Source organism: Anser cygnoides, chromosome 2 (genome assembly GCF_040182565.1).
Source record: "Anser cygnoides isolate HZ-2024a breed goose chromosome 2, Taihu_goose_T2T_genome, whole genome shotgun sequence".
NCBI lineage: Eukaryota > Metazoa > Chordata > Aves > Anseriformes > Anatidae > Anser > Anser cygnoides.
Genome location: NC_089874.1, coordinates 48341263 through 48359616, shown reverse-complemented (window position 1 = coordinate 48359616; position 18354 = coordinate 48341263).

Here is an 18354-nt window from a genome sequence, read left to right as displayed (position 1 = left end):
CTGAGGGTTAGAGTTAGGGTGAGGGTTAGGGTTAGGGTTAGAGTTAGGGTTAGGGTTACAGTCAGGGTTATGGTTAGGTCTAGGGTTAGGTCTAGGATTGGATTAGAATTGTAATTAGGGTTTGGTTTAGAGGTATGTTTAGGGTTCGGGTAAGGGTTAGGGTTACAATTAGGGTTAGGGTTAGGATTAGGTTTCTGGGTTAGGTCTAGAGCTAGGGCTAGGATTGGATTAGAGTTGCAAATAGGGTTAGGGTTAAGGTTTCGTTGGGGTTAGGGTTAGGTTTTTGGTTAGGGTTAGGGCTAGGATTACGGTTAGGGTTAGGTTTAGGGTAAGGTTTAGGGTTAGTATAAGGGTTAGGGTTAGGTTCAGTTTTAGCGTTAGGGTTCAGATTAGCTTCAGAGGTGCAGTAGGGTTAGGGTTCGTGTTTGGGTTATTGTTAGGGTTAGAATTTGGGTTCGGGTAAGGGTTAGGATTAGGTTTGGATTATGGTTAGGTTTAGCATTAGGGTTCAGGTTCGGGTAGAGCTAGGGTTAATGTCAGGGCTAGGGTTAGGTTTGTGCTACATATAGGTTTATATGTAGGTTCTGGATTAGGGTTAGGGTTAGTTTCAGGGTTTTGTTAGGGTTAGTGTTCTGGTTTGAGTAGTGTTCGTGATCAGGTTAGGGTTATGGTTATGTTTAGATTTAGTATTACGTTTGGGTTATGGATAAATTTAGAGTTAGGTTCAGGATTAGTTTTAGTGTTAGTGTGTTAGTGTTACGATTAGGTTTAGGGTTACGGATAGGGTTAGGTGTAGGGTTGGAATAGAGTTTCAGGTAGGGTTAGGGATAGGGTTACGTTTACGGTGAGGGTTAGGGCTATGATTAGGATTAGGGTTGGGTCTAGGGTTGGATTAGAGTTTCAGTAAGGTTCAGGATTAGGGTTAGAGATAGGGTTAGGTCTAAGGTTTGATTAGAATTTCAGTTGGGGTTAGGGTTAGGGTTAAGGATAGATTAGGGCTCAGGTTTGGGTTAGGGTTAGGTTTAGGATTTGGATCAGATTTTGTGTTATGTTAGGGTTACATTTAGGGCTAGGGTTAGGGTTCGGGTTAGGGTTATTGTTTGGATTAGCATTAGGGTTAGGGTTAGTTTAGGGATAAGGTTAGGTCTATGGTTGGATTAGAGTTTCAGTTAGGGTTAGGAATAGGGTTACATTTAAGGTTAGTGTTACTCTTAGTTTTAGGGTTAGGGTTAGGTTTGGGTTAGGGTTAGGGTTAGGGTTAGTTTTACAGTTAGGATTAGGGTTAGATTTAGGATTATTTTTAGGGTTAGGGTTATGGTTACGTTTAGTTTTAGGTTTATGTTTAGGTTCAGGTTTAGGATTAGGGTTCGAATTAGGGTTAGGGTTAGCGTTGGTGTTAAGGTTATGATTAGCGTTAGTTTTGGGTTATGGATAGGTTCAGGGTTAGTATTAGGGTTTGGGTTTGGGTTAGGGTTAGGCTTGGGTTATGGATAGGCTCAGGGTTAGGGTTAGGTTTAGGTTTAGGGTCAGGGTTAGTTTTAATGGTAGGGTTTGGGTTAGTGTTAGGTCTGGGGTTGGATTAGAGTTTCATGTAGGGCTAGGGTTAGGTTTAGGATTAGTTCTAGGGTTTGATTAGAGTTTCAGTGAGGGTAAGGGTTAGGGTTAACTTTATGTTTAGGTTTAGTGTTAGTTTTACAGTTTGATTTAGGGTTAGGTTCAGGTTTAGGGTTAGGTTAGGTTTAGGGTTATTGTTAGGGTTAGGGTTACGGTTATGGTTAGGTTTAGGTTTAGGTTAAGGGTCTGACTTGTCCTAGGGTTACGGTTAGGGTTTGGGTTAGTGTTTGCATTGGATTAGAGTTACGGTTAGGGTTAGGGCTGGATTAGAGTGAAGGTTAGGATTAGGGTTAGGATCAGTGTTATGTTTAGGGTTAGGGTTAGGGTTGTGTTACAGTTAAGTTCAGGGTTAGGGTTAGGATAAGGGTTAGGGTTAGGTTTGGGTTACAGATAGGTTTAGGGTTAGGTTTAGTTTTACTGTTAGGGTTAGGGCTTGGTCTAGGTTTGGATTAGAGTTTCAGGTAGTGTTAGTGTTAGGGTTAAATTTAGGGTTAGGGTTAGGTTTATGTTTAGGGTTAGGGTTATGATTTCTTTAGTGTTATGATTAGGGTTATGGTTGAGGTTGAGTTTTGAGTTTGGATTTGTGTTATTTTTCTGGTTAGGTTTAGTGTCACGGTTAGGTTTAGTGTCACGGATTCAGTTTAGGGTTAGTGTTAGGGTTACGGATTGGTATAGGGTTAGGGTTGGATTAGAGTTAGGGTTATGATTAGGTTTGTGGTTGGGCTTGGACTATTTTACGGTTAAGATTAGGGTTAGGTTTGGATTAGGATTATATTTGTGTCAGTGGTAGGTTTAGGGTTAGAGTTAGGGTCAGATTAACCTTTTTACAATTTTTTTTAAAGTTAGGTTTATGGATAGGGTTAGGGTTAGGTTAGGTTTAGGGATAGGGCTAGGTTTAGGGTTTTGTTAGTGTTAGCTCTAGAGCTATGGTTAGGTTTAGGTCTAGGGTTAGATTTAGGGTTATGATTTTTTTAGCATTACGGTTATGGTTGAGTTTAGGTTTAGAATTTGAGTTAGTGTTATGTTTCTGGTTAGGTTTTAGGTGAGGGTTAGGGTTAGGATTAGGTTTAGGTTTAGATTAGGGCTAGGTTTTGTATTAGGGTTAGGGTTAAGGTTTAGGGTTAGGGTTTGGCTTTGGTTAGTGTTATGGCTAGGGCTAGGGTTAGGGTTAGGTTTAGGACTGGTGTTGTTTTAGCGTTAGGGTTGGGGTTAGGGTTGAGGCTGATTTAGAGTTTGGGTTAGTGGTATCATTTTTGTTAGGTTTAGGGTCAGTGTTAGGATTTCGGTTAGGGTTAGCTTTATTGTTGGATTACCTTTAGGGTTACAGTTAGTTTTAGGGTTAGGGATAGGGATAGGTTTAGGGATAGGTTTAGGTTTGGATTAGCATTAGGGTTGGTATTAGGGTTAGGATTTAGGCTTGATTATGTTTAGGGTTTGGTTTATAGTTAAGGTTAGTGTTGGATTAGCATTAGCATTAGGATTATGGGTTACGGTTAGGGTTAGTGTTAGGGTGATGTCGGATTTGGTTTTGAGTTAGTGTTAGGTTTAGGGTTAGGTGTGGATTAGCATTAAGTTTAGGTTTATGGCTAGGGTTAGGGTTAGGTTTAGGGTTATGGATAGGGTTAGGTTTAGGGTTTTGTTAATGTTAGTGCTAGGGCTAGTGTTAGGGTTATGATTTGTTTAGTGTTAGGATTAGGGTTATGGTTGAGGTTGTGTTTAGAGTTTGGGTTTGTGGTATGTTTCTGGTTAGATTTAAGGTTAGGGTTAGGATTAGGTTTAGGTTTAGATTAGGGCTAGGGTTAGTATTAGTTTTAGGGTTAAGATTAGGTTTAGGGTTAGAGTTAGGCTTTGGTTAGTTTTATGGCTAGGGCTAGGGTTAGTGTTAGGTTGAGTTTTGGGGTTTAGCATTGGGTTTGGGGTTCAGTTTGATGTTGATTTAGAGTTTTGGTAAGTGGTATGGTTCTGGTTAGGCTTAGGGGCATTGTTATGTTTAGGGTTAGGGCTAGGTTTTTGGGTGGATTAGCTTTAGGGTTAAGGCTAATTTTAGGGTTTGGGTTAGTTTAAGGTTTATGGTTAGGTTTAGTCCTTCGGGTAGGGTTAGATTTAGGTTTGGATTAGCATTGAGGTTAGTGTTACGTTTAGTGTTAGGATTAGGGTTAGATTATTTTTAGGGTTAGTTTTAGGCTTAGGGTTAGTTTTAGGCTTAGGGTTAGTGTTGAATTATCGTTAGCATTACGGTTATTGGTTAGGGTTAGGGTTACTGTTAGGGTTAGGGTTTGATTAGGGCTATGGCTAGGGTTAGGGTTAGGTTTAGGGTTAGGGCTAGAGTTAGTGTTAGTTTTCAGTTAGGTGTAGGGTTAAGTTTAGGGAATGGTAGGGGGTAGAGTTAGGATTGTGGTTAGGGTTAGAGTTAGGTTTAGAGTTTGGTTAGGTTTAAGGTTTCCTTATAAAGCAATTACAATTTAATTGCACATGTGTATAAAAACAGAATTAAAATTAAAAAACGACAATTAAAACACATTCAGTTCTCTTTTAATAAACCCCGTTTAGCTTATTTTGATGTTCTTTTTACCTGTAATAACATGGAGAGGATATGGGCTATCAATGTCCATATGTTATTCATATAAAGTGTTTAAAGCTTGTTTTGAATACAGGTGGGGGTCTTACAAATATATGCATCACTTTTATTAGGATACATGTTAAAGCTGCAATTCATGTCCATACTTGCCTAACTTGAAGCATGTCCCACTGATTTTGGTGTGCTTAGTTCTCACTTTCCAGGAGTCTGTTCTTCTATTTAATTTTGATTAATTTCTCTCTGGCTCTAAAGAACAGGTAAGGAAAGTAAGAGAGAGAGAGCAAAGCCTAGGGAATGAGGTGTAGTAAAAAGGCAGCGCTATGGCAGGAGTGTTGAGCTCTGTGGTGTCTTGCAAAGAAGACAAGTTCTGTGGCTGAGATTTATGAGCTGACATGGTTTTAAGCAAGTTACCTGGGACAACCTGGTATAATTTCAAGTGAAGATTATTCTGCAGGTTCAGACAATAACTGTAGCCTTTTGTTGAATTATCTGCAATAGTAAGACTTATAAACTTTTTGTTATCTTTGGTGTATTAGTGGCTTTCCAAAGAAAGCAATGCATAAATGTCTGTTCCTGTCTCTCCCACTAAGCCAGAAGACAGTATTTATTCCATTTGACATGAGGGTTGGTAGGTGCTTTCTTTGGAACTAGACAAGGAAGTCTGTAAGTGTCTGCCTCCACTGGTGTGTGCCTCTGGGGAGGGAGGCTTTGTTGTTTCTACTGCTTACTCTTTCAGTGAAAACCTTTGTCCAGGATTTTGCATTAGTGATGCGGTTCACAAGATGTGGTTCACAAGACCTTACTAAGTTTATTCATATTGATAACTTGTAACTGAAAATTATCATCTGATTCTGAAGAGAGGCTTAAAACAATGAGAGAGAAGGAGCTGCTACTGCTGAACTCTAGGCAGCCTACCAGCCTTCCTTCCTAAGACATGTTCTTCAGCTGCAATCAGAATAATAAGAGTCTCTTAGGAATATGGGATGGCTCCTGATGAAAGAAAACCCCAGTACAACAGAGCTTGAATTCTTCTCATGCTGACCAGATGAGGTCACAATGGCAACCACAAAATCACAGAGCATTTGAGGTGGGAAGGGACTTCTGGAGACTGTTGAGTCCAACCCCCTGCTCAAAGCAAGGTCAGCTACAAGCTGGTTGCCGAGGGCTATATCCAGTTGGGCTTCAAATATTTCCAAAGATGAAGACTCTAAAACCTTTCTCAGCAACTTGTTCCAATATTCAAACATTTCACTAATTTAAAAAAGAAAAGAAAAGAAAAGAAAGGAAAAGAAAGGAAAAGAAAGGAAAAAAAAGAAAAGAAAAGAAAAGAAAAGAAAAGAAAAGAAAAGAAAAGAAAAGAAAAGAAAAGAAAAGAAAAGAAAAGAAAAGAAAAGAAAAGAAAAGAAAAGAAAAGAAAAGAAAAGAAAAGAAAAGAAAAGAAAAGAAAAGAAAAGAAAAGAAAAGAAAAGAAAAGAAAAGAAAAGAAAAGTGTTTTCTTCAGAAAGAATTTCTCACATTTCAGCTTCTGCCTGTTGCCTCTTCTCCTGTCAAGACACCACTGAGAAGAGTCTGGCTCGGTCTTCTCTATACTTCCTGTCAGATATTTATTATAAACACTGAAAAGATCATCTCTGGATCTGTATCAACGCTGAGTTCTCTCAGCCTCTCCTTGTATGAGTGATGCTTCATGCCGAATACTGTGAACAATTAATAATTCTGAAATAAATTATCATCTTAATATTGAGCTGATATTTATATCCTTTCTAAATCAGCAGCTAGGATTTGCTAAATGTTTGCTGCTTTTGTAGAACGTAGTGTTCCTAAAGAGAAAGCAGACAATTCAAACAAAAACACTACAATGCAGAAGCACCTAAGTCACTGGTTTGTTTGTCAGTCATTCCTGAACTCCAGGGGAGACACAGATAACAAAAATCCCTACTGCAAACGTATAGCTAGAAAAATCCGGAACTAAAGCAATAAAATATTTCATTTTTTCCAGAGCAAGGATCAAACCAATCTTAAATGATTAATCCTCAAAAGACAAAGGGACTTGTCAGGTAATGGACCCCAAATAGCTATAGTGATGGCCAGTATTTCTGGGGAGGAAGCTGAACTCTTGCAAAATAACAGTACATTTTGTCATCTAGCCTTTCACAGTTTGTATGTCAGATACTAAAGAATCACCAAAGTGTTTATGTCATGTATTTTTTTTTCCCTAGGCAGCACAACAGGCTTAAAGAGATAACATACAGACTGGTATGTCTTTCTAGCAATGCTAGTTTTCCTTGGTAGACTCCACAGGGTTATTGCAGCTTACAGAGTGTGCACCTCCTTGAAGAAATCTTGAATAACTTAGACATAAATGAATATTCAAAAGCAGAGCTAAGCAGTGTTTTGCTTAGACTCCATCTCCTCATTAAGACGTAAGAGCCAAATTGTTCATCACTGCTATTCATTAATGTAGCGTGGTCTCTGCCATCAGACAACACCTCAAACATGGTGGAAAATCACTTGGTTTGTTCAGCTTAGAGAAGGATGAGGGGAGACCTCATTGCGGCCTACATCCTCCTCATGAGGGGAGTAGAGGGGCAGGCACTGATCTCTTCTTTCTGGTGACCAGCAGTAGGACCTGAGGAAGCAGCATGAAGCTGTGACAGGGGAGGTTCAGACTGGATATCAGGAAAAGGTTCTTCACTGAGAGGGTGGTCAGGCACTGGCACAGGCTCCCCAGGGCAGTGGTCACAGCACCGAGTCTGACAGAGTTCAAGAAGTGTTCGGCCAGTGCTTTCAGACATATGGTCTGATTTTTGGGTGGTCCTGTGCGAAGCCAAGAGTTGGGCTCAGTGATCCTTGTGGGTCGCTTCCAGCTCAGGATATTCTATGATTCTGAAGTGCTCAGGAGCCATTTTCTATTTACTGTGAAGACATGGTGAGTAATGGTAAAACCCCAAGGAAGCTTCAGGACTGACCATGTGGAACAAAACAAATCACATGTTCCCATTGGCCTCATGGGCATATGCTGACTCTTCTTCCCTTACCCGGGTAGGAGTGGGGTAGACCTGCTGGCTTGCAGGAGCCCCTACCTCTGCTGGGTAAGGGAGGCAAGGGGGTCAGGTGGGCGGTGGGGCTGCTGTAGGTCTTGGTGCAAAATTGAAATCAAAATTTGGCAGCTTAGCTCATTCAAAGAATCTGTGTTGAAGGAGAGTTATTCAACAGATCATAAGCAGTAAAATTGTGCATTATTTGCTCAGTGGAAAGTCAGTTCCAGTATTTTTGTTCTTCTCACTGCTGAGATGCATTGCAAGGAAAAGGGAAATTTCTTCCACTCTTCATTCTTCCAAATTCTCCTGTTTGCAAAAATTCCAATGGAGATCAGGCTCACTTTTTTAAAAAAAATATTATTATTATTTTTAATTTTTGTAATAAAGAATGGCATTAAAAATTATGAGGGAGCAAGCTGGGACAAGCTCTGCACATCATGTCATCAGTGTTTGAATGCTAACAGGACACAGCTAAGTACTCTCTGTGTGCCACTCTGGTTTGGATACCTGAATTTTGACTTCCTCATTGGAAGTCATTCTGACTTCTTTGTCAAAGAGCTCGATATTGTGTGCTTTTATATTTCTGTCACAGCAGCAGTAGTTGGTGGGAGTCAACACTTGTATTAGAACACAAAATGAATGTGTATCACTTAGTAAGCATCAGATCCTCACATTGATGTTTGCCTTTTGGTGTATGATTCTTCATAATTGTGTCCCTTTTGTGTTAGGATCTGTAGGATGAAAATCTTTAAAAGTCATTATTCTGATTGCGTTGCGTATCAAGTTCATACTTTTTATTTATGCTGACAGGTTATTTGCTGGCAGATTCACGAGAAGTTTGTCATAGTAAAGAAACACCCCAATTTGCAAGCCCAAAAGGTTAGGCTTGCTTCTACTTTTCCCAATAGGTTTGCCTTCCAGTTTTATAAACTATGCAATTACTTTGTGTTTTTGATCTTTCTGGGAACATTTCCAGTAAGTTTCCAGTAAAATGAGATGAGATGAACTGAGGGAGAACAGAACACGCCTATCAAATAGCACTGCCTTTTGCAGTTGTGGTCCTTTCTGGTCTCCAGGTCCTAGCATTTTTGATATCTGACTGTGCGCCATCTCCTGTGTAACTGTTAGGTGTAACAAAGTTTTATTTGATAGTGCCCAAAGAACATTTTTTTTCGTATTATTTCATGTGACTTTTTACTTTCCTTTTCTTTTTAAGACTACCTTCCCAATTACCTTATCTTAACAGATGACTGTCTTTGACAGTATTCTTCAGTTTTCTCTCTTCAGAGAGGTTGGCAATTTCAAAGGAAACTAGACACTATAGAAGAGTTGATGATAAACTGCTATATAAAAGAGGCGTGAAAAAAGAATACACCTCACATTAATGGAAAGAAGTACTTTAATGTATGTGTTTATCTTATGCAAAAGTATATTGATATTTTGTCTTCAAAGCAGAGTCTTCCATTCCAAAGAATTGAAGACAGTGTAATTTTTCAAGCTCACTAGCCTGCTCTAGATAATTATAGTCTGACTATGGTTTCTGGTCAGCTGAAAGTGAGAATTGCAGTAATCTGTAGGATTAGCATGTTAATCGCCTTCTTGATTTGTCTCTTCAAATTCATTAGTGCTTTACGTGAGTGAGCAACTGTAATTTATGCAGCTCTACCTATGTGGGGACGAAGTGTGAGCCGAGAGCCTATGGGTGAGGATTAAAGGGCAGGCCAACAGAGGTGACATTGTGGTGGGTGTTTACTACAGGCCACTAGACCAGGAAGAAGAAGTGGATGAGGCCTTCTACAGGTAGCTGCAAGTTGCCTCATGTTCACAAGCACTTGTTCTTATGTGTGACTTCAACCACACAGATATTTGCTCACAAGACAGCATAGCTCAGAACAAACAGTCCAGGAAGTTACTGCAGAACACTGAGGGTAACTTCTTGATGCAGGTGGTAGGTGAGCCAACAAGGAGAGGGGCCCTGCTGACCTGGTACTAACAAACAGAGGTGGTCTAGTTGGAAATATGAAGGTTGAGGGCAGTCTCGACTGCAGTGATCACGAGATGTTGGAGTTCAAGATCCTGCGAGGAGGAAGCAGGGCAAAAAGTAGGACCGTAACCCTGGATTTCAAGAGAGCTAACTTTGACCTCTTCAGGGACCTAACTGGAGGAATCCCCAGGGCCAGGGCTCTAGAGGAAGAGGGGGCCCAGGAGAGTTGGCTTATATTCAGGCACTACTTCCTTCAAGCTCAGGATTGGTGCATCCCTCAGAGAAAGAAGTCGAGCAAGTGGGGCAGAAGACCTGTGTGGATGGGCAAGGAGCTCTTGAGAAAACTTAAACAGAAGAAGAAAGCTTACATGATGTGGAAGAAGAGACAGACCACCTGGGGGGAAAATAGGAACATCGTTAGAGAATGCAGGGATGCAATGGGGAAGGCTAAGGACCAGTTAGAATTAAATCCTTCTGTGACTGGGTGACCTGCCTGGTGGATGAGGGAAAGGCAGTTGATGCAGTCTACCTAGACTTCAGCAAAGCTTTTGACACGATCTCCCACAGTATTCTCCTGGAGAAGCTGGAAACCTGTGGCTTGGACAGGTACACTCTTTGCTGGGCTAAAAAATGGATGGATGGCTGGGCCCAGAGAGTGGTGGTGAATGGAGTGAAATCCAGCTGGCAACTGGTCATGAGTGGTGTTCCCCAGGGGCTGGTGTTGGGGCCCATCCTCTTTAATATCTGTATTGATGATTTGGATGAGGGAATCAAGTGCACCCTCAGTAAGTTTGCAGACAACACCAAGCTGGGGGGTAGTGTCGATCTGCCAAAGGGTAGGAAGGCCCTGCAGAGGGACCTGGACAGGCTGGATCGATGGGCAGAGACCAATGGGATGAGGGTCAACATGGCTAAGTGCCGGGTCCTGAATTTTGGTCACAACAACCCAATGCAATGCTACAGGCTTGGGACAGAGTGGCTGGAAAGCTGTGCAGAGTAAAGGATCTGGGGGTGCTGATTGGTGCTCACCTGAACATGAGCCAGCAGTGTGTCCAGGTGGCCAAGAAGGCCAATGGCATCCTGGCTTGTATCAGAAATAGTGCAGCCAGCAGGACCAGGGAGGTGATTGTCCCCCTGTACTCTGCTCTGGTGAGGCTGCACCTCGAGTACTGTGTTCAGTTTTGGGCCCCTCACTACAAGAAAGACATCGAGGCCCTGGAGCGTTTCCAGAGAAGGGCTACAAAGCTGGTGAAGTGCCTGGAACACAAGGCCTGTGAGGAGCGGCTGAGGGAGCTGGGGTTGTTGGAGAAGAGGAGGCTCAGGGGAGACCTTATTGCTCTCTACAACTACCTGGAAGGAGGTTCTGCAGAGCCGGGGGTTGGCCTCTTCTTGCAGATAACCAGCAATAGGACTAGAGGAAATGGCCTCAGGTTGTGCCAGGGGAGGCTTGGGTTGGAAATGAGGAGACATTTCTTCTCAGGAAGAGCAGTCAGGCATTGGAACGGGTTGCCCAGGGCAGTGGTGGAGTCACCATCCCTTGGGGGTGTTTAAGGAGAGGCTGGATGTGGTGCTTGGGGACATGTTCTAGTGGTTGATATTGGTGGTAGGGGGATGGTAGAACCAAATTATCTCGGAGGTCTTTTCCAGCCTTAATAATTCTATGATTACTTTTTTTTTTTTTTTTTTTACTGGTAGTGTCAGTTCTGTCTGATGAGCTCCAGATAACGCTGCTAATGCCTTGTCTTGGCCTCCGTTCAGTAGCTTTAAAGCAGAGCAGTAACTGTGTTAGTGAGACGTGCTGAACTAGCATGCTTGGTGACTTGGAGCATTATGAATGCAAGTAACTTAAGCTCAGGAGACTTGACCTCTTCACTCCTACCTGTTCTACCTGTTTTGTTGTTGGTGTTTTGCTTTGTTATTTTGTTTCTTTTGTTTTGTTTATTTGTTTGTTTGTTTTGGTAAGTAGGTGATAATCTGGTAAAGAGGTTCCATCAGATGTTTATTATCAGGAATGTTAATGACAACTGGGTTTGTGCCAGTCCTTTATTCAGAAAGGCTACTTACAACTTTGAATTATTTCTGTTCTGAAATGGCCACCCCTACAATCATTCTCAAGTCTCCCATACACAAATAAAAACACAAATCATTTTAAATTCTATAGACCTTTCCAGTTTTATGATTAGTGCACATACGTTATTTTTGGAAAAACAGGTATGTTTTTTTCCTATTTTACTACTACTTGCATCCTGCTCCTTTCAGCCTAACTGCACCTGAAGTGGTTGTACTAGGAACTGATCACAAAAGGAAAAAGAAAAAAAAATCCAAACTGACTCCTTGCTGTTTAAAAGGGAATAAAATAAACAACACAGATGATTTATAGGATAGAAGATGAGTAACTGGTATTCCATAATGAAATGTGTAGGGAGTCTTTTATATGTGAGGCAGCATGAGACCCAAGATGATACGATTTTTACTTAATTGGAACTAGCAGAGGAGGACCCTCTGCCACTGCAGATCCACTTGGCACTGTTCTGCTGTTAGGTTAGTTTGGTCTATATTAAGTAGTTTAAAATACGAAACCCAACAGGTCTTAAGATGAGTGTGTATAATGAGTGTGTGTATAACTAAAATAATGAGTGTCATCTGAGTCACAGATATTTTTACATTGTTCTGGACATACCAATCTATGTATATGTATATACATATATGTATATATGCGATTTACAAAAAGGAACTCAATTGCACAATTGCATTTCAGTAACTGTGCTGCAAAAAAAAGTAATTTTAACCACCTGAATGTCTGTAAATGAAGTAGCAGTTTAACGGTGAGTTCACTCACAGTGTAGCACTGTGGACAGGAACTCTTCCACCTGAGTCAGTGGTGCACAGCCTCTGAGGAACAGTCACAGGTAGCATGTCTTCCTGTTAAGCGTTTTTCCCTTGATGAAGACTATAGTGCAAAGAGGCCAGAATAGCTTCACTGTCTGCTCTGTTGCTCATTTTGGCATATTTAGTACTCTGTAGGTTCCAGAGAGGTAGAAGGGGTGAGGGCTGGAGTCCTATTTTCAATGTTGTTATTCATGATGGCTTATAAACCAATTGACAATGAAAAAAGCAGTTAACTTTTTTTTTTTCTCCCAATGGAGAGAGATAGATTTATTTATTTATTTATTTATTTATTTATTTATTTATTTATTTATTTATTAGGGGTGTGTGTGGGGTGTGTGCCAGCTAAACTGATACGCATCGTTTGTTGTTAGTGGGAATGTCCAAACTTCCTACAGGTTGATGATTAATCTTAAGTACACAGGCAGTGGTAACTCTTTCCCCATTTTATTTTTGGAAAAAAATAATTTATGTTCAGTAACTTTCAAATTGTGAAAACTGTGGTGAATGTCTTGTTATGATTCACAGGTAGTGTTCTCAGTCTCTTTTCATTTACAGTAAGAGAAATTACCAAGTGAGCAATTGTTTTCCACCCTCCTATGCATGGTAGAGATGAACTAAGGAAATGCTTTCTTAATAGAACCGTTGAGCCCTTTGCATCCTATTTTCTCCCCCTTTCCCTTTGAGGAGGGGGAGTGAGAGAACGGCTGTGGTGGAGCTCAGATGCCCACCTGAGTAAAGCCACTAGAATACTATCAGGATAAGATAAGCTGAAGACCCTAATTTTTATAAGGTGGTCTCAGAATATTGTCTAAATCAACTTCATAATTTGCCTTCTCTTCAAGCAATACCTAGAATCTGAAGAAAAGAAATTGTATGCACCTAACTTAATCAGAATTTGCTTTGCTACATTGACAGAACCAATCTTTTCTTTTTCCAACCCATGTATTTCTAGTCCAGACCAGCCATCAGAACAGCCAAATTATCTTCTTGCTGTACTGTCAGCTGACCTTTGTACCTCTCTCACTCAACATAAATTTAATCTCTCACAAAACAGAAGGCAAACCTTTCTGTTTGCTTTAGGAATACGTACAAACCAGACATCTCTGAATCTTGCACTATGGAATTCTCTCTTAACCTTTTTAAATATTGTGACTTGGATTTATTTGTCAACGCTGGGAGAGGAAGCAACATTACAACCATTTTTTCATTTATACAGCTGAAACATCTCTTTTCCAGGAACAGGTTGCAAGTCATCAGTGCGGGACACTGGCTAAACTGTCTAGACAGACTGCTACAACTCCAAAGTGACCTTTCATTCTGTTTTATTATTATTACTATTACTTTTTTTTTTCCCAGCAATATTTCATTAAGCCTCTGAATCCATGCAAGAGTAGGCATTGATTGGGGTGTTATATAGGGATATCGTTATAATTGCAAATTTATGTCTTTTCTCTTGTGCAGATGGCAAAGAAGTTTCAGCACTAGAAATATTCAACTGTTATGTTTTTAAAGTGAATAAACTTTTAACTTTTTGAGATTGACTATGAAGACTCATAGTCTCCATATTTAATAAAATTGTTATTTTTTTGGACTTTAAGTTATTGCCTTTCAAATCAATGGGAAAAATTCCTTAACATGTGAATAGCATAGGATCAAATATTTAAACATTCACTCAATGATTTCAAGTTCATATCTAGCACACTCTGTGGAAAAATTAAGCTGGAATTTATTTCAAATCGCTCTGCAAACATTTTATCTGGACTGGCCAAAATCAGCTTAGCTACATGGAATTAGCTGAAAGACATTGATTTTATACCTTGTCAAGGACTAGATATAGTATCTGTTCAGTCAGGTAATTTCAAAAACTCCACTTAATGTTAAATCCGGTGACAATGAACCACAGAGTTTGGCTCTGATTATTCCCTCATAAATTACTCTGGAGTTTTGATTAATATCAGCCATTCTATGTTTTGTTTGATCTTATCTCCCACGAAATGCCCAGCACACCATGCTAAGCTGAGATGGGGTACGCATCCTGAAATGCTGCTTTTCCTTAAAGAGTATACCCTATCCAGATCCAGTCACTATTGTGTCTATATAAATACATGCAAACACAAATACAATCTGTTCTAAGAATTTACTAAATATTATTTCTGAACAAAGAAAAATACTTGAAATCTTTGCATAGGGTATGTGTACACACTTTAAATAGAAGCTTGGATATACTGGCTTATAGCTGTCTCTCTAATAACTGTTTGATGGAAACACTGTCTTTAGTGGAACATAGAAGAAAAGCTGAGTAGGTTAGTAAGAATCTGCATATATAAACATTTATCACACAAATTACATGTGACATGTGCATGTGGGATAATATTAAGCACTATAGAAAACTTACTTGCTGATAAAACTTAAACAAGGAGAAAACAATACTGGTTCATTCTTTATATTATATTCTCCAGTTTAGTAAGTTCAAAGGAGAGTAGAAATGTTAAAATTCTAATAGGCTTTATTAGCCTTATTAGTATCACACATTATGAACTGAATATGTTCTCCTAAAGAAAGTGGTATTCAGTGTTGATCCCTTTGATGTTGGTAGAAACAATTCCATGTACTTTCAGGATTACATTGCAAAATTTGGACCAAACTTGAAGGAAACGGGATGGCTGGTTAAAAAGGCAGTGACTGGAAAGATATAATACATTGCTAGAACTGTTTTTTTTTTTTAATTCTATTTCCTCTTTGAATAATAGTGAATATGTGAAGAATAAAATATCAGAATTGTGTGTGCTAACACAATTTAAAATTACTAGGAGTAATTTTAAATCTATATTTGTAGATAAAACCACATTGATAATTATTGTTTACTTTAATAAATAAGATGATTTTACTTCAGCTGATAATTAATATTGCAATATATATATATTTTTTTCTTCTGGAAACCTTTACAGTATGCTCATATAGAAAAATATTTGTATAGAAACTGAGGAGAGGTAATTTCATTAAGTATCCAAACTAATACAATTCTTTTAGGGATAAATATCAAGCACAAGTTAACCTTACCTAGATATTGTACTTTGACATATGCCTATGATGTTTTGTTAAAATTACCTAATGAGGACTGAGGTTAGAGATTGGCACATGCCTCTTCTTTTGTTACTAATGTATCTAACTTCAGCACAGAAATGAAAATCCATTGTGCAATTTCCAAATTAGAGTTTGAGTTTTAAAGAATTCTCAGAAAAGTCACATGCCCTCTAGCTATGACAGCTGCTTGCAGTGAAGAGTGGAAACTCAAAGAGTTGGGATTTGTTACAGTAAATGACACAATAGCTTCCTGAGAAGGAGCTTCTCTACCATTGTTGTTGTTGTTGTTGTTTGTTTATACAATGGTAGTCAATTTTTTCAACTCTGTCATCCTTTTCACTTCTCCAGCACTCACTTGGTAGTGTGAATTAAGCTGTGAAAGCAACCAGATTTTTTGAATATGGTTACTTTTTGCATAACTTGTTTGTGTTCCATTTTGCTTTACCGTTTCTTTGTGTTTTGCTTCTTGACTTCATTTTATTTTCCCAGAGCTATTGCTCTTTCATTCTTAATAAGAACTTGCTTCTTTGTCTACTGCATTCAGTAATAGTCTTTCTAGACTTCAGTGGAATCTTGGGTCATTTTAAGGAAATAGGCTCTATCAGCGTCACCAAACCCTGAGCACAGTAGATATTCTGCTATTTTCACTGGATTTCAGTGAAAAACTGCACTTCAGCCCTTAATACGTAGTTGTGTTTGAATTGAGGAATCTAGGAGTTGTGACTGTAGGGTATTGTTGCTTAGGAAGTATGGACTAGAGAATGAAGGGAGCAATGCGGGGATGACAGTGGGAGAACGGTGCATGGACCCTTTGGAAGCTCTTCCTGAACCATCTAGGTCAGTTCCAGTTTGGGATCATACTCCAGGACCTAGAAGGCAGCTATAGAACTTAATTCTTCTGTCTTTACTATAGATACTGATGATTCCCTTCTGCCAACACAGCTGTTGGCTGTACTCCTTCAGGTAGGTGCTCTTTGCTCCCGTTGTTCTGTTTGAGTAGAACTAATGTGAAAGATCTGAAGTTGTGGATCTTGCCTTCAAGAAGAAGACAGGACTAAAGTGCTCAGAAGTCACTGCAAACTGCCAAAATGCTTGCTTGCTGTTGTCCCTTCCGCCAGACCTGAACTGTCACATAGGATAAGCGAAAACGTTACTTAACATGTTACTGTTAAATGTTAATTAAAATGCTACTAAAAGGGTGCAATTAGCTGAACAAATACTTAAGTCTGGTATGAGAGCAAAGTTGTAAATAAAATACAATCCACCAATTTCTTATGTCCATACAAAATGCCTTGGAGAACTATTTGTCTTGAAATACATTTCAACGTCTAATCCCATTGTATTTAGTTGCTCAAAGCTATTACTTTTATCTAAGAGGAAATAACTCATCTTTTTACTTTTTCCTCTTCTCTACATTGTGTGTTTTTGACTTCTCTTTTAAATCTACTGTTGTCCTCAGAACCACTTATTTTTATTTTTTTATACAAATATTTTTTATATTTTGACATTGTTGTTGATTTGTGGGAAAAATACATGGCTCCTCCGTTTTATCCCTATCCGTTTTTATTCTTCTATGTCATCCTCGTATTTTAATTCTGCATGTTGCTATCCTGTTTGTCTTCTGTAACTGGAGGAATTTGAAGTCTACCCACCAGTTTCACTTTAGAAAGACTTAAGCACATGCTGGAAGCTATTAGACCTACTTTCAATGTGTATAATTAAGTGCTGGTCCTGCAGTGTGAAAATGTAACCTCCCATTCCAAGTAAATGAGCAATAACTCAAATTAATTCAAATAGGAGCTGAATTTATTGAGCACACTGCAGGATTTGACAGCTGGAGATAAGTACATAACAGATTTACAACTTAAATTACCATGTAGGTAGATTAATTTATGCATTTTATAAAGTACCTCCCATTTTTACTACAGTGCTAGAAAACGGGCTGATTTCCAAAGTTGTCTGGAGATGGTCCTCGGCAACCGAATTTAGACGGCGCTTCTTGAGCAGTGGAGTTGGACCAGATAACCTCCAGAGGTCCCTTCCAACCTCAACCATTCAGTGATTCTGCAAAAGTTAAGAGGTTCCCGTTTTGCAGTTCGGCGGTGGAAGGCCCCTTTCACGACCTTTTTCTCTATTTGAGTTAATCTTCCTAACACATCTGCTGTTTAAAACACTCCGTAATTATTTGGTGATGCTTTGTTGCAACAGAAATTTAATGTTGTTGATTATATGGGAGCCACTGGGTGTTTCCATTTTGGCAGTGTCATATTTCATTATTTATGAATTATTAGCAACATATTCAAAAGAAGCTAACAACTTTATTAAAAAATTTTATGTTGTAATTTACTGTGTCAAATTGTAACTCCTGGCACTAATAACTTTTTATAATATTGTGGCTGTGTATCTACTATGAATAATTTATCTTTCATAAACGGCTGCCATTTTTTTGGCATTAAATTTTCTGAGTCTTGACTTGCCTACACCATTATTGACTATACAATTGTGCCGAAAATACTTCACTAATGAATTTGTATTTTATCAGTTTTTAATATAGGAAAGGTATCGTACAAAACATTCTACAAGTAACGTTTCAATATAATTATTGGAACATTGAATACAAAGATGAATTTTTTCGTGGTCATTACGGTAAAAAAAAACAAAACCAACAAGCAGGATAATTGCCTGTCAAGGTGAAAATTTTATTAGTATTGTTTTTTGGGATGATTCCAGTCAGTCTACTGCTGTGGCCTTCACAGCCTTTGATGGGAAGTGGCCAACACATTGACCTGCATATGATCTATATTTACACATACGGTGAAATTTATGGCTAGGCAAATGGCAAAATTTTCTTTCACTTCCATGGGATGACCATTTCATTCACAGCAAAGTCTTTAGTTTGAGAACACTTTGGAGATGCGCCCAAGAGAGGCTGAGTGAAGCCAGAACAACCTTGCAGAGAGAAGTGACACTGGAAGGCACCCCATGAAGGCGGCAGAGGTGGTGGGAAGCGTCTTGTGGCGTGCCCAGAATGGGATCCAGCATGGCGCCACACACTCCTACTGCAACGCAACTCTTGCCATGACCTGCATCCCAGCTCTACCAGCCACGAAGCCACACCAGGTGCCCCAACAGTTGAGAGGCACCCACGCCAGCGGTGTGTCTGG